A 16,198-nucleotide genomic window follows, 5' to 3' on the forward strand; every position below is an offset into this window, starting at 1 on the left:
AAGGATAGTACTAATTTAATGAGTCCTACAACAACTCATACGCTCTTCCAGCCCAGCCAATCCACCGCCGAGGGGAGTATTATACGCAAACTCCAAACCATTGGGAGTAAAGCAAAAAGAACCCGGTTGACCCCAGCTCCCAAGCCTGCAAACAAACCTTTGGTGCCCAAAACGGTAGCCCTAATTTAGTCTCAAAGGCTATTAAGGCTTTACATGATATACTGGCCACCCTATTGGACACCAAATTAAGCCCTATTTTGGAGAAATTGTCAGCAATTGAGAGAAACCCTTGCAAGGGAGTTCAAATGGACAGCTGCAAAAATTGTATAAGGAGATGGATAGTACAGTTGCGCCAAATGGGGAGGTTTGTCAGAACCTTCCAACTATTCATCTTCCACCAGAGTCTACACCATTCGTAGTTGTTTTAGGTAATGTTCTGCCTCTCCACCCAGGCAAGTCTAAAGACTATAGTAAATCAATTAAAGAACAAGGTACTTCACTGGCTAACAATGAATACCCCTGTAGGCTCCAGTGTAGACTGCAGAATTATCATGATACGTCGAGTGGCATGGGTTGGCAGCTCTAAAAAGGTTAATTTGAACCTGATGACCGAGCCAGATATAATTTCTCTGACTCTTCACCCCCCCAACCCCCCCCCCTTACCACCAATTGAGCTGACATCTCCCGAGGTGACCCAAGATGGTTTGATTCCTCTTGCTCGCAAGCAGAACGTAAGTTAAAGGAGGCCCTGAAAAATGTGCAGAGGAACCCCACTTATATACGGGTCTGTCGAACAGGATATAAAGAGGCCCTGGTTAAATGTAAGAGAGTATCAAAGGAGAAGACATGGAGGGAGTTCGTGGAGTCTAGCACTTTGAGAAATGGCTCACGGTTTTGGGGCATTGTTAACAGACCACTTTTCTCTGAAGATGCAAGCAACACCCTTGGCTCTCATCACAGAAGATGAATGGGTGGCTCATTTCCAACTTATGTTTAAGGGCCACACTCACAATTCGGACCTACCATCCCAGCCAGTAAATACCTTCCCTATGGTTTTTGAGAGGACATTCCATATGATCAAGGAATATACCAGATCATGAGCTGGAGGACCATATGATATGACTTAACACTGAGTCCATTTGATGGCAATCCACATATAGGTGTATGGATCTTGTTTTACTTGCACGGTACCTTGTTCTCATGCACTAGTTATCCTTTTTTTCTGTACGTTTACCTAATTGATTTGGGCATCTCCCTACCGCAGTGAGGTTGAGGACTACATGCTGGATTTTGTGGCCTATAGACCCCCGGTTCTGTTTGTGGTTTACATGTTATAAAAGGGGATAAGAACCAGGGCTAGTCTTTAAAATTTTCCCTACGACCCTTCCCTCTCTGTTTGTTGTAGTAACATGAGAACGGACAAAGTATTCCCAACCAAGTTACAATTTATCAAAACAGAAGTCTTCTACTTAGGACATCATATTAAGAAAGGAGCGAGAAAAGTGTCACAAGAAACAATTGCAGCTATTCATAACATGAGTGCACCAACTACAGAAAACGTCTACAGAGGTGGACACACAAAGACGTGTCTGATCTTGTACCTTCGGATGGCAGTTGTATGACAGCTTTCACCAAGCTGCGAGAATGCCTTTGTAGGACACCTGCAAAAACAACAATTGACGGACAGAATGCAGAACAAGGTCATACTTTCACCCCAGTACAGAGATCTGGGCCTAAATCCATCTCCTTTTTGCTCACCATGCCATTTCAGTTTGGACCCGGACCCAGCCATATGCAAATCAGTCTTGACCCTGCGGTATGCCCAGACCAGGGTCCCTTGCTCACTTTGCCCCTGGATTCAAGCTAGCCTGGCTGATGACGCCTGATTAGCCAGAAACCGGTCCCAGAATGCTTGTTTGCGGTCCAGGGAAGGCATTGCTTGGCAGTTCGGGCTGGACTGTTTCCAGTTCTAGGGGAGAGGTCAGTTTTTAGAATCCTTAGTGCTATTTTATATTGTGCATTCCCAGTTCACGACAAATCGGAATGATCCACCTCCTACGAAGGAAGGAATACTCCGGACAGAAAAATAACACATGTGATTCATTTTCGTCACACTGATTACACATCGGGCAGGTCAATACTGGATGTGCTTGATTCCATTTGTGGGTAAATTATCTTATAGGTAATATCCCCAAACTAAACCATATGAAGAGACTTTTAGGGAAAGCAAAAGGTATAAAATCCATATAATCCTCTAATAGTGGAGTAGATTTAAAATCGAGAAATGTAATGGTCAAAGATCCGACAGAACTTTTTCTTAATATACATTCTTTAATAATGTTCTAATAGGTAGTTTTGAGAAGGTGTATATCAGTTTTCTCTAAGTTAGTAGGATCAGCCCAAAATCTGTAAAGACCTAACTTTCCCAACCACGAAAACACATGTTTAGTCCATGGGAGTGATCTGGCAACTGGTATATTTAGAACTTTAAACAGGGAATCCCTATAATCAGCAAGCTCCGGTGTACACCAGAGACGAACCCAATAAGTAAACACTTTCAGGGCCACTAGATCTGTTACTCCTTTTAATCCCAGTTCTAAATACAATGGAATAAGGGGTGTACTATGGAGGAGGCATAACATTTTCCTTACAAAACTATTTTCTACCAGTGCCAGGGACTGGACATCAACATGACCCCAGACTTAAGCCCCGTAAAGGGCAGCCCCTTGCGCCTTAGCGCGGTAAATCTCCATCTCGGGGGATACTACATGAGATACCGTTCTTTTTTGTGTTCTCAAAATAGCATTTGACCTGTGCTCAATAAGAAGTTTACTTTTCGTGATCTGATTTAACCATTTAAAACTATCCATAAATCGTACTCCTAGGTAGTCAAAATTATCAACCCTCTCAAGGACGTCTTTGCCAACCAGAATAGTCGTTTTAACTTTCTTGGTCCCCTTGCCTAAAATCATAATTTTTGTTTTGTTAACGTTTAGCTCGAGCCCCCTCTCATTGCAAAAGCCTAGAAATTAATTAACCAGGGTCTGAAGACCCTTGGGAGACTTTGAAATGAGTAGGGAGTAGTTTACGAAAAGTAGGATCGGTACCTTCCTGTTATTTAGCATTGGAGAATCGTTTACACAATTTTCCAAAACCTTGACCACATTGTTTAAATAAAGAGAAAACAAAGTGGGGATAAGCACACAGCAAATGGAATAAGATTAGTCAGTTCTCCACTTGGTCCCCAGTGTGCTTGGGCATAATTATTCTCATGTAATTTACTCAATAGATGTACAAGATTACTGGGAACATCTATATTAAAAAGAACCGGACACAAGTTGGAACGGGGGATAAGATCAAAAGCAGCTCTAAGGTCAATATATGCTACATACAACATACCCTTATAGTTGTCGAGTCTGCTTTAAGGGCCCCAAAAGGGAGACAGGAGATGCGCAGGCTGCAGGCCGGACTGGGGCACACGCGCGTTTACCACGTACAGTTACGCGCTGTGCCCATCTCCTGTCTCCCTTGCAAGCCTCATGCACTTCTCGCATGCAGTAACGGCCAACACACACACAAACACACAGCCACACCTGCTTTCGCTTCGCGTTACACACACGCACACACACACGAGCGCATGCACACATACAGAGACACACACACACACACACACACACACACACACACACACACACACAGCCGCCGCCGCCCCCACCCCCAGTACAACTAAGCCCCACTCACCGCATTGGCGCCACTCCTGGCTTCTGCAGCCTCCGCGGGGCTCTACCTCAGGCATGGGAGCCCCGCGTCACCACTGCTCCTCTGGGCCAGCCACTCCGTGGGCGCGGGCTTCCCACAGAAGACGGAAGTCCCGCCCCACGACAGGCGTGACGCTCCCGAACTTCCGGTTTCGGGATGTGCACGCTCACGGCTGGTTTAATTCTGCAGTCAGGCTAAGCGACAGCTGTGAGTAATCAGTGTGCTTTTTACATTTTATTTATGGTACGATGCACTTTGTTATGCCTTGCACACTCCCTATGTTTATTAATTGTTGCTGCTGGATGTGTTTTGTTAACCGAAATGATTTCCGCATGCCTGGCCATGCTTGTTCATACAACCCAGCGTGTCACCCGCAACAGTTTGTTTTCTGCTGGGCGGTTTCTGCGTCAAACGTGCACAGTGACGCACTTTAGTTATTGTTTGGTAACCCTCAGGAAATCTTGGAGAGATGCCGACCTCTTACGGATATGTTTGCAGGGAATGTTAGAAGACTACTGAAGTGCTAATCGCACATGCCGGGTAAACAAATGGTATTGCACGTAGAGACTGGAGGCTTTGCCAGCCACAAGTATCCGTCCCGGCTATTAGTATTCCTCTCCTTATTTAACCGTCCTATCTAAGGTTCCACTCTAAGCTGTGTTGAGATGCGATCTCTAAGCAAGCCGGAAGGTCAAAGCGTGTTTACAGACATGGCACCACGTGTACGGCAATAAATGACACCCAACTGTCCTGCTGAGCGCTTAGAAATACATCGAATTGTAGATAAAATAAGTGAGAGTTACCACTTTAGTCTCCGTCACTAGCGAGCGCATTGCCCACCATCTTCCAGAGGCTTCCTTTCATGTCGGAATATCCCAGGGTCTAGTAAATAGTTCCCAGCGCTGCCTTTTTGTTGTGTTGTTTCATTGCAAACAGCTGATGTGAATAACTCGCACCACCTTCTCTCCTTATTACCGCAGTGATTCGCCTTTTGCATTCTTACAGAATAGCTCGTGCACCTGTGTCGCGGCTGGTGTGAAGGTGGTACATTCAGCTCAGAATCAGAGCTAGCACTGCAGTCTCTTATAGGGAGCGATGGGATGACGTAGTAACGGTGTTTATTATTTCACAAGGCTGCACTAGTCCCCTTGTGCACCTCTGTGTCGCAGATGATGTAAAGGTGGTAAATTCAGCTCAGAATCAGAGCTCAAACTGCAGTCTCTTGTGGGGAGCAATGTTTTTTTTCTCTAAAAACCCCGGCCTCAAAACAGCTCTGGCATCCCTCCCACTTCCCATCCACTGCCTCTCGCTCCTTTCTACCTCCTGTCTCTGTGCCTCTTCTGGTATTTCTTAAGCTACGCTTCCTCCCTCATTTCTTCTCCGCCCTCCACTCTCCACTCTCTCCATGCGTTTGCCTTCATCTGCCTCTGGTGATGAGTGAGTCCTGTTATTCGTTCTTTCCCACTCACCGGCGTTTGCTTCTCCTCCTTGGACTCTCACTTTACACCATCGCCTCCAGCTCCCTGTTTTATTATCGTGTCCACCTGCACAGAGTGGGGCGAAGGTTCTCGCATCCTCTCCAGCATATGGTCGTTACCTAGCATCACTCAGTCCTTTCACCTATCAATGCCTCCTCTCTCTCCCCATCTCTCTTTTCTCTGAGTCCATCCGCTCCTCTCTCACCCCTTCCTTCTCTTTTCACAACCCGCTATTCCTTCTCCCCTCAACCTCTCTCCGACCCCTCCCTTCTCTCAAGCCTTCCCTTGTCCTCCCTTCGATTCTTTTCCTGTTTCAGCCCGCCACAGCATCACTCGTCACCACCACAGCATCACTCAGCACCACCACAGCATCAATCTGTACAACCATTCAACAACAACTGGTTCAAATATGTTCGCTCAATGTTTCCAGCTTTATTACAAGGGTCACAAAAAGAGGTTAATATTGCACTTCTGTTCTTGTATTTGTCACAATAAAATGCACTGAACATAATCTTCACAAAAGTTATTTACAAAAGTTTAAGCTACTGCCATTATAAATTACAATAACAAGTATTAATTACTTAAAAAAATAAAAGCTATTGTTATTTGTAATATCAATACATCTAAGTCACGTAAATACAACACATATTACATTACAAATGCTATAGGTGTCACATTTGCGAAAGTTAAAACTATTGGCATTGTAAATAAAGCTATTAATTTTGCTATTTTCAAAACCAACACATAAATAAAAAAATTGTCATTTACAATACCAATAGCTCAAACTTTCCTAATGCGAGACCTATTGCATTGCAAATGCTTTTTAAAAATAGATATCTCGGCCCCCCTCCATGAATCCGGAATCGCTCCCCCAGCCGAAATGGGATTTGATAAAAGGTTAAAATAAGTGGACCAGATAAGTGGCTCCGACTTAAAAAGGTCACCTGGAATTTTATCAGGCCCTGGTGCTTTAGCTAGTTTAAGAGACTGTATTGCACTACTTGTCTCTTCAAGACTGCATTTAACAGGGCGGCTATGCAGTTCTTGCACTATGGAAGGCAAAGTAGCATCCTCTACTATATTAATCATACTAACAATGTCTTCTGGCTTCCTTAGCGAGTAAAGTGATGAAAAATGGGCCACCCAATTTTCTGGAGATATATTAAAACTCGGGTACTTAGCTCTTTCAAGGTGATTTTATGCTACTAATTTCCAAAATGATCTGCTGTCCTTGATTTTACTGGGTAGATCCTGCCAGAACTTGTCTTCCCAATGTCTTCTAGGCTGTCTAAGTTGGGTTTTGTAGATTCCTCTGGCGATGCAAATTTCACCTCTATCACCCTCAGCAATAGCAGACTTTAGTGAACTCTTAGCTACTTAACAAGCAGAGTCAAACCAGACATGATACCTAAAATGTACCGCATTCGTAACAGTCACCATTTTATAAAATATATTTTGGAGACTATCAAACAACTGAATGTGGACTGATAAGATAGGTATTCTTTCAGGATCTATCCCCCTCATATTGGTCAAAAGAGGTAACAAACTGTTTGTAAAGTTTTGAATAGACATCTGGATTTGCCATAACTTTAGGCAATTTAACATCTCAACGGTTATTGGTTACTAGTGCTACAGGGACATTTGTGTTCATGGTAGCACACCGTGTACCAGAGGCTCTCCAACAAGTGTCACCTCGAGAGAGTTATGATCACTATCGGACCGAACATTCATTTTCATATCGGCTAGCAGGGGCCACATTCTCACATCAATTAATACATAATCAATTATACTGGCACACATACCTCTCTTAAATGTTGGTGCACACAGAGGGTCAGATAGTATGACCATTGAGGGCTCGAAAACCTCTGCCAATAATCAGTGATACTATTTGGAATGCACATGTTGTAAGGTTTTTCCTTGGGGCGCGAACAATTTAAGAATTCCCCACTGCTCATCTTCCTCCACAGTGATCTCAGTTAATAGAGATCAGGGTTCAAACGTCTTATACTGTGTTGATGCACACAGACTTACGCTATATTGTCTGCACATAAAAATCTCTAGTCTCTACAAGTTTTCTAAATACCTAAAGGTACCTCCACAAGACCGGAACTGCTTACATCAGTTATATTTGCCGTACGCAAATATGAGGATTTCTTTAATTAAGAAGCTCAGTGATTTTTACTTAATTTTCTTCAATTTAGTTATTACGTCGCCTATCATTGGGCAAAGTCTATTGTTCTAAGATATTGATATAGTGACGTTACATAAAGGTTGCTTCACCTACAAGACGTTATCGAAATGTTTTTCACACAAATGTTATCAGAATGTTATCATATATGTCCCTGTGTGAGCGTCGACAGCACTGCTGTCGCAGCTCTTCAGTTCGAGTTTTGGGGAGGGAGGGGGGGGGGTAGTTTCCGAGGGGAGAGGGGGGGGACAAAGAGGGGCTGACTCAGTCGGGGGGGTGGGGAGACAGTAGGGTTGTAAAAACGGGTGTTTCAGGTTCATCTCAGCTATGTACTATATCTGACCCATTCTTTACTCTTCTTTCTATCCTTTCTTTCTTTTTTCCTCTCATACCTTCATAGATACCTCTTACTAACTAATTACTCTCCACCACCACAATGCGTGCAACGTATTCCAGGTCATTCCTCGGCGCCCATCGATGACAATTACAGTATTCGTAAATGCAATGTATCCGTGTGTGCGGAGATGCACGCTACGACCCACGACCACGTTAAACTGAATCTATACCCATGGCTTCAGATAAGAAATTAGCAACTTCTCTACATATTGTTTCACTAAAGGTTAAGGGGCTTAATCATCCAGTCAAGCGCAAAAAAATTCTGGATTACTTGGGCAAGACTAAAGGAGACATCATTCTCATGCAAGAAACCAAATTATCCCAGACTGATGCCGACAACATTACACAAAACTGGATCTCGCAGACTCTGTTCCCCATCGACCCAAAAGAAAAGAGGGGTGATTACCCTGATTGCTAAAAAATCCAACTTAGCCCTGATATCACACTCAACAGACTCCAAAGGTAGACTGAGTATTGCACATCTGCAAAGGGACAAGGACCATATCTATATAGCAAATATCTATGGCCCTAACAGACCTGCCGGAATTTTGGGAATATGTATCGAAAGAACTTGAAAATATTCCACAAGATGAGCTCCTAGTGGTTGGGGGAGATCTTAATCTGCCACTAGATCCCTTACTAGACAGGCAATCCAAGAGTACATACCACCCCACACGCGCACATGAAGCATTGAAGAGAATGTGTTCCAAGTTCCACCTCCGTGACTCATGGCGCCTCCAACACCCGGATGGCCGTGACTATACTTTCTACTCCCCTCCCCACAACTCTTATTCAAGAATAGATTATTTATGGATATCTGACTCACATACACCTCATCGACGAAACGGACATTGCCCCCATATTGGCGTCAGATCATGCAGCTATCCATATGAAATTGGCAGGCTCACATTCACTTATCCCTCCTAGACGGTGGCGCTTCAACGATGAGATATTATCAGTGCCAGAGAAGAAAAGCAAAGAACAATGCATAGAAGAATACTTCCAGATAAACTCACAGCCGGAAACAGATCCCGCCTTAGTATGGGACGCGTTGAAGGCCACATTAAGGGGTACGCTGATAGGTATCAGGGCTCGTATGAATAAAGAATTAAATTCCGAACTAGACTCTTTAGAGAAAACAATCAAGCAGCTAGAGTTGCAACACTCCCTTGATCTGAACAATAAAGCTACCATCGACCGTTTGACCAATTTGAAATATAAATACAACGCCACCCTTAGTAAAAGGGCAGGAGTATGGATTAACAAATTCAAGGCCTTAAGGCTATGTGCGGGTAACAAAGCAGGGAAACTCCTCGCTTCCTATCTTAAACACAAGAGGAAGCAACTCCATATAACATCTATTAGGGACCAGTCCAATACCATCAAAACCAAACAGAAGGACATTCTCCACACATTCCAGTCCTTTTACGAGGATCTTTACAAGAATAACAACCAATTCAACATGGAAGAATATATCAACCATCTAAACTCAATCCAACTCCCACGCTTATCCGACTGACAAAGCAAAACTTGGGGCACCATTGACCATAGCAGAAATTTCGAACGCCGTTAAAACATTGAAAAACAAAGCTCCAGGGCCAGACGGCTTCACTGCCAATTTTTATAAGACCTTTGAGGAACAACTTAACCCACGTCTCCTCAAATTGTTCCAATCCTTTTCAACATCAAACAGAACCACCCCCACAATGAGTGAAGCAGCAATAATAGTGATACCTAAGGAGGGGAAGGCACTCTACTCCCTAAGAACTATAGGCCGATATCCCTCATAAACTTGCATTGCAAGATCTACGCGAAAGCCTTAGCAGGCAGACTAAACGCCGTTCTACCATCCTTAATAAATAACTCACAGGTGGGGTTCCTGAAACACAGCCTTTCTAACGACAATACGAGACTCCTATGCCATGTTCTGGAGAAGCCGAAAATATCGAATGCCCCCGCAGTAGCAATCACCCTGGACGCTTAGAAGGCGTTTGATAGGGTGTCGTGGCCCTTCCTCCGTCAATGCATGCACATATTCAACATGGATGACACTTATCGACATGGTCATGTCATTTTATGCCTCCCCTTCGGCTAGAATTGCCATTAACAGTTCGCTATCAGAACCATTCCTTCTCGAACAAGGAACCAGACAGGGTTGTCCCTTATCTCCCGCTCTATTCCTTCTAGCACTGGAACCCCTCCTCCGCGACATACAACAGAATGCAGATATTAGTGGCATAACCTTCGGAGATAAAAGTATTAAAATTGCTGCTTACGCAGACGATATCCTGATAGTCAATGAGAATCCTGAAACCTCTATAGCCGCACTGATGAACTCGATAGAATCATACGCTAAGCAGTCAAGCTATAAACTTAATCGCGATAAATCTGAGGTAAAACCCCTCAACGTACTCACTAATAAGGAATCTTTAGGTACATCAGGATTAGTCTGGCAAACCAATCACATTAAATACCTAGGTATAGAATTTGGAAGTTCCATCTTAGAGACCCTCCAACACAATGAAAAACTCACTCTAGAGAAAATAAAAACTCAACTAGACGTATGGTCGCCCCGATTCATCACTTGGTGGGGCAGACTAGAGACCATCAAGATGAGGATTACTCCACTAGTAAATTACCTAATTACCATGCTCCCCTTGATGCTATCCCAAGACTTTCATAATAGGTTGGACAAAATGATTAACAATTTCATTTGGAAAAGGAAAAAAGCACGTATCAGCCTGCAAAAACTGAGATTAGATAAATCCATTGGTGAAGTCAATCTCCCACATTTTAAGAGATATCAAATATCCTTTCTAGCGAAACAGGGATCCTATTGGCTGTCCCCCCCCCAGTGGACTATACACCGGTGTCGCTGGACATCGAAAAAGCTTTCCTGGATGGCATTCCTCCCATCTCGATCTTATCAATGAATGCGAATCAACTCCTGTGCTCTAAACCCATATTCACCAACACCAAAATAGCTTTACTAAGAATAGATAAACTGCTAGAATCATCGATAAGAAAATCTAGGTGGGAAGGGATTTGGAAAAACCCCTCAATCACTTACAAAAATAAACCATAATTCAACCCAACCTGGATTGAGAAAGGAATTATTTTCCCCCACCAACTCTATGATAATGGCTACCCTCTGCCCTTTACAAAAATCCAATCGAACTTTGGGATAGATAGTTCCGACTTTTACTTATTCCTTAACATCAAAACTGCTCTTACAAAAGCGGGATTGACATCCAAACAACCGGCTCTTCCATCACTCCTCTCCTCCCTAAATAAAATCGGCCACCAGGTCTCGAGGCTGTATAACTTGTTGAGCCCACAATCGTCCATGCTAAATACCAAAACAACACAGTTCTGGTCGTCAATCGCCTCCTTCTCAGAGCTGGAGTGGTCCGCGGCGTGGAAATCTTGCACGAGCCATAAAATTAGCCCTACATTATCATAAGCCAAATTGTGGATCATGCATAAAGTCTTATGGACACCGTCCCGCCTATACGCACACAAACTCAGCTATGACGCATTTTGCTGAAACTGCAAGAGGGCTGAAGGAGACCTGGACCACCTCCTCCTCCTCCTCCTCCTCCTCCTCCAATGCGACTGCGTCGCAACGTTTTGGGATAGGGTATTTGACTTCATCCACAAAATATTTAATATATCACCTGCCAAAGAACTCCCCTATCTTGTTTTCGGCTTTACAAAGGAGACCCATTTCCCAGAAACTGACAGGGCCCTCCTAGACCTCCTCCTCACGGCGGCCGTGAAAGTCATTTTAAACAATTGGAAAAACACTAAAAGGCAAGCTTTGCCTGTTGGCTAAAGTGGGTGATTAACCTACGAGGGGCTGACAACATCTCTCTACAAAACACACCAGGACGCCCTTCACAAAGGAAACTTTGGAACTCACTGGATATATACTTCAAAACCCATAAACCTCTGATTTCCCATACCCTGTACTACTATGCCGCATCGTGGTGTCACACCTTACTTCTCACATCTTACAACGTGTATTTTCCCTCTTACCTCTTACACCTATCCTTTGCTCTCTCTCTCTACTCTGCTCTTCTTCCTCCTACTTACTTCATTTCCTTCCATTCCCTATTGAATTCTATCATCTCAGTTGCCCGGTCTAGAAAGGCTTCACGGCGGATTGCCACAATACCATAGAGACCGTCTCCATCGCCATGAACACCATCGAGGGACCTATAGCCTTTCTATGCGAATATTCAGGCTATATCCACTTTGAATACTGTATAATGGCATGTAATGATTATATGTACATTGCTACTTCTGATTTGTATGCTACTAATCCCTGAAATTTCCAATAAAAAATGTTTAAATAAAAAAAAAAAACAATCTCCCGCCACTATAATGCTTGTATCCGGGGAGAAGTTATCCAGTATAGTGTCTAATTGTGCTAGAGTCGTAGACGAGTCGTTAGCCAGAGTTGACCTGACAAATATTAAATATTGCCAAAGAAAGAACAGAGGATAGGGTAACTAATGTTCCCATTAAATCTAAGCAGTCTATTTCTATAGCGGTAAAGGTGCTGAAGCGACCATTCTTAATCACAGTTAGGAGCCCTCCACTAGCTCTGCCAAAGTGAAGTGCTGGTTTAGCAGCTACATTTAGGGATATGTATCCATCTATATAAACTCTCTTGGTAGCCCATGTCTCCTGTAGTAGACACACATCATAACTCGCAATACAACTCAGCAAGACATTACCATGGACCTGCAAGTGTGGTAAGAGATGCAATGATGCGCCTTTTTCAACAGATGCGGTTTAATGCACAAGTTACTCCTTGTGTAATGATATATCCGTAAGAGACATTAGTTCGTGATAGATACCTTACCTTAGACTACCCCCAGGCGTCAGACTGGATACGGAAAGTTTTGCTAGCAGTACCCCTGCGCGTCAGTAGCTGGCGTCCTGCAGCTCTGCGTCCATCGCTGGCATCATAAACGCTGAGATGACGTCACGGAGACTACTTAGGCGCCACCCATGCGTGCTGACGTCAGTTCTGTCCACGACTTTCCATGCCAGGAACACAGAGCCATGCAATAAACAGACTACTGGTGCCATGAAACGAATAGTTTACCTGCTGGTGTAGTTTTGCAGCTTGAAGATATTTCTGGATTCACAATGCTGTGCATTATTCCACGGTCTGGTAGTTGGGTCCGGAATCATAGTCTTTTCTTTGTTCGTTTGTTTTTTCGCAGCCCAGGTGGACGTCGACGTCCCACCTTTTGGTGTATTTCCGGTGACGTCGGTACGGAAGCTCCCACTCTTGGGCGCCATCGTCCGATTCTTTTTTCTCGTGTTCGTTCTGTTTCCGAAGGTATGGCAATGTTCAACTAAGTCATTCACTGCTTTAGCCTCTAAGGCTTCTTTTCCAAGTATTGTCTCGGTTTCAACCACCTTTTCCTCTCCAGCCTCATCTTTCTGGAGGAGGTGGGTGGGTTCGCTAGTGAATCCAGAAACATCTTCAAGCTGCAAAACTACACCGACAGGTAAGAAACTATTCGTTTTGCAGCGTGAATCTTTGTGGATTCAATATGCTGTGCATAGACTTTGTAGCGGTTTCTCATGTTTGTGGCGGCTGAGTGGAAGATAAGCGTTGGTTTTTGAATATGTGTTGAAGCACCTTTTGTCCGACTTGTGCTTCCTTGTTCATCTGAATATCCACAAAGTAGTGCTTCGTGAACCTGTGCACTGAAGCCCATGTTGCCGCCAGTCATATGTCCTGAATGGGTGTGTTAGCTAGGAAAGCTATTGTCGCTCCCTTTTTCCTGGTAGAGTGGGCACGCGTCCCCTCTGCTAGTTCCTGTTCTGCCCGTTCGTGGCAGAACTGTATTGTTTGGGCGATCCATCGCGCAATTGTCCCTTTACTTACTGGTTTCCCCATGAAACGGTTAGCGAAGGACACAAAGAACTGCTTTGTTTTCCTGTGTTCCTTTGTTCTCTCAATGTAGTGCATGACTGCCCTAGTGTCTAGGGTGTGCAGTGCCCTTTCAGCGCTTGTGGCTGGTTTCTGGAAGAAACTTGGTATTTGTATAGTCTGGTTCATGTGGAACCTAGACACCACCTTTGGCATGAAGTGTGGATCCGTCCTCATCACCAGCCTATCATTGTGTATCTGGATGTAGGGTTCTTGTAGCGTTAGCGCCTGTAGTTCGCTCACTCTGCGCAGTGAGGTGATTGCTACTAGGAAAGCGGTTTTCATGGTCAGCATTTGTAGGGAGGCCTTGTGGATTGGCTCGAAAGGATCTTTCATGAGTTCCGTTAGGACTAGGTTAAGGTTCCATGCAGGTGGCAGCACCCTCCTTGGAGGTGCGATCCTCTTTGCTCCCTCAAGGAACCTCTTAACGACCTGTGACGTGAAGAAACTCTTGCATATTTCTACTCTTGTGTAAGCGACTATCGCTGCCAAGTGAACTCTTAATGAGGATGAGCTCAGATTCCCGTCGAGCAGGTGCGTGAGGTACTTTAGCACCGTTGAGTCCTTCTGCATCCTATTGTGCAGCTTTTCCCTCCTGCACCACAGTGTGAATCTCTTCCATTTTGATACGTAGCACTTCCGTGTGCTGGGCTTTCGTGCCTCCCGAAGAACCCTCAGGGTGCTTTCTGGCAGTCTCAGATGCGCAAACTATGTCCTCAAGAGCCACGCTACTAGGCTCAGGCTCTCTGGCTCCGGGTGCAGCACCTCTCCGTTTTGCATGGAGAGTAGGTCTTTCCTTCTCCCGAATCTGTGGGGTGCACTCTGTGTCATCTCCATGATCTGTGAGTACCATGTCTGCCTGGCCCACTGCGGTGCGACCAGTATCAGGGTCATGTTGCTTGTTCTGCACTTGCTGAGTACCCTGTGCATCAGCGGTATTGGTGGGGGGGGGGGGGGGGGGGGGGGGGGGGGGGAGCATAAGCAAATGTCCTGGACCAGTCTATCCATAGGGCATTCGCCAGGGAGCCCTCCCCGGGCTGCCTGGATGCGAAGTTTCGGCATTTTGCATTCTGTGTTGCAAATAGGTCCACCGACGGTGTCCCCCACCTGACGAACAGCCTCCTTGTCTCTTGTGCATTGAGCTCCCACTCTTGGGATGCCGATGTCTGTCTGCTGAGCCAAGCTGCTTCTACATTGTCCTTCCCTGGTAGATGTATGGCTAGCAGGTCTATCTTGAGTGGGATGGCCCATCTCCATATTTCCTGCGCTAGCTTCGTAAGCGGGGCTGATTGTGTCCCACCCTGCTTGTTGATGTAGAACATCGCTGTTGTGTTGTCTGTCTGGATCAACACTCTCTGGTTGTACAGTTTCATCTGGAAGGCCTTTATAGGGAGGAAAACTGTCTTCAACTCCAGGTAATTCATGTGTTTGACCGCATCTGCTGGTGCCCACAGACCCCTCACTACGAGTTTCTCCATGTGAACGCCCCAACCCTTCTGGGATGAGTCTGTGGTGATGGTCATTGCTGGCGTTGGTGGCATCAGAGGCTTCCCCCTTGTTATATTCCCCATGTTCCACCATGCCATCTCTTTCTGCACTGAGTGCATTACAACCACTAGATCCTCCTAACGAACTGTAGCTTGTGACCATTGTTCTTGTAGCCATTCCTGTAAAGGTCTCATGTGTAGCCGTACATTTGGCACTAGGTGTATGCATTATGCCATCATGCCCATGATTTTGCTCACTGTCCGAGCTTGCCCCTTCTGGTAGAGCTGCGTCTCCTTCACCAGCGCTATCGTTCTCTTCTCGAAGGGGAACAACTTGCTTTGTAAGGTGTCGATCTGTGCTCCCAGGAAGATTTTTATTTGTTCTGGTTCCATTGAGGATTTCCCCCAGTGGATGGAGAATCCCAGGTTCATCAGCGTGCTTGTCACCCTCTGTGCGTGCTGCTTGCACGTTCTGTATGAGCTTGCTTTTATTAGCCAGTCATCCAGGTAAGGGTATATGTGTATTCCTTCCCTTCGTAGGTGTGCTGCGACTGTAGCGAGGCACTTTGTGAAGACCCTTGGTGCCGATTTGAGGCCGAACGCCAGGGTTGTGAACTGGTAATGGTTTTTGTCGATGACTAATCTGAGCAGATGCGTGTGCCCTCTGTTCAGTGGGATGTGCAGGTAGGCATCCTTGAGGTTTATGGTGACCATGAAGTCCCCGCCTTGCAATTGGGGAAGTACCTCTTGCAGGGAGGTCATCTTGAACTTTTGCGTCCTTATGATTTTGTTTAAGAACCTTAGGTCCAGGATGGGTCTCATTGTTTCGTCTACCTTTGGTATCAGGAAGTATGTTGAGTACCCGCCCCTGTTCCTTTCTCTGTAAGGTACTGGTTCTATGGCCTGCTTTTGCATGAGCTCTTTAGCTTCCATT

At 45.0% G+C, this 16,198-nt stretch overlaps 1 protein-coding gene and 1 pseudogene across 1 annotated transcript in view; both read right to left on the minus strand.

The window, feature by feature from the left end:
* Positions 1 to 16,198, minus strand: part of GIGYF2 (GRB10 interacting GYF protein 2) — a 1,722,773-nt gene that overhangs the window by 1,494,366 nt on the left and 212,209 nt on the right. The gene's annotated exons all lie outside the window — the stretch shown is intronic.
* LOC147683416 (uncharacterized) lies at positions 1,629 to 16,086 on the minus strand (annotated as a pseudogene).

This window comes from Lissotriton vulgaris, chromosome 11 (assembly GCF_964263255.1).
Source record: "Lissotriton vulgaris chromosome 11, aLisVul1.2, whole genome shotgun sequence".
NCBI classification, from domain to species: domain Eukaryota; kingdom Metazoa; phylum Chordata; class Amphibia; order Caudata; family Salamandridae; genus Lissotriton; species Lissotriton vulgaris.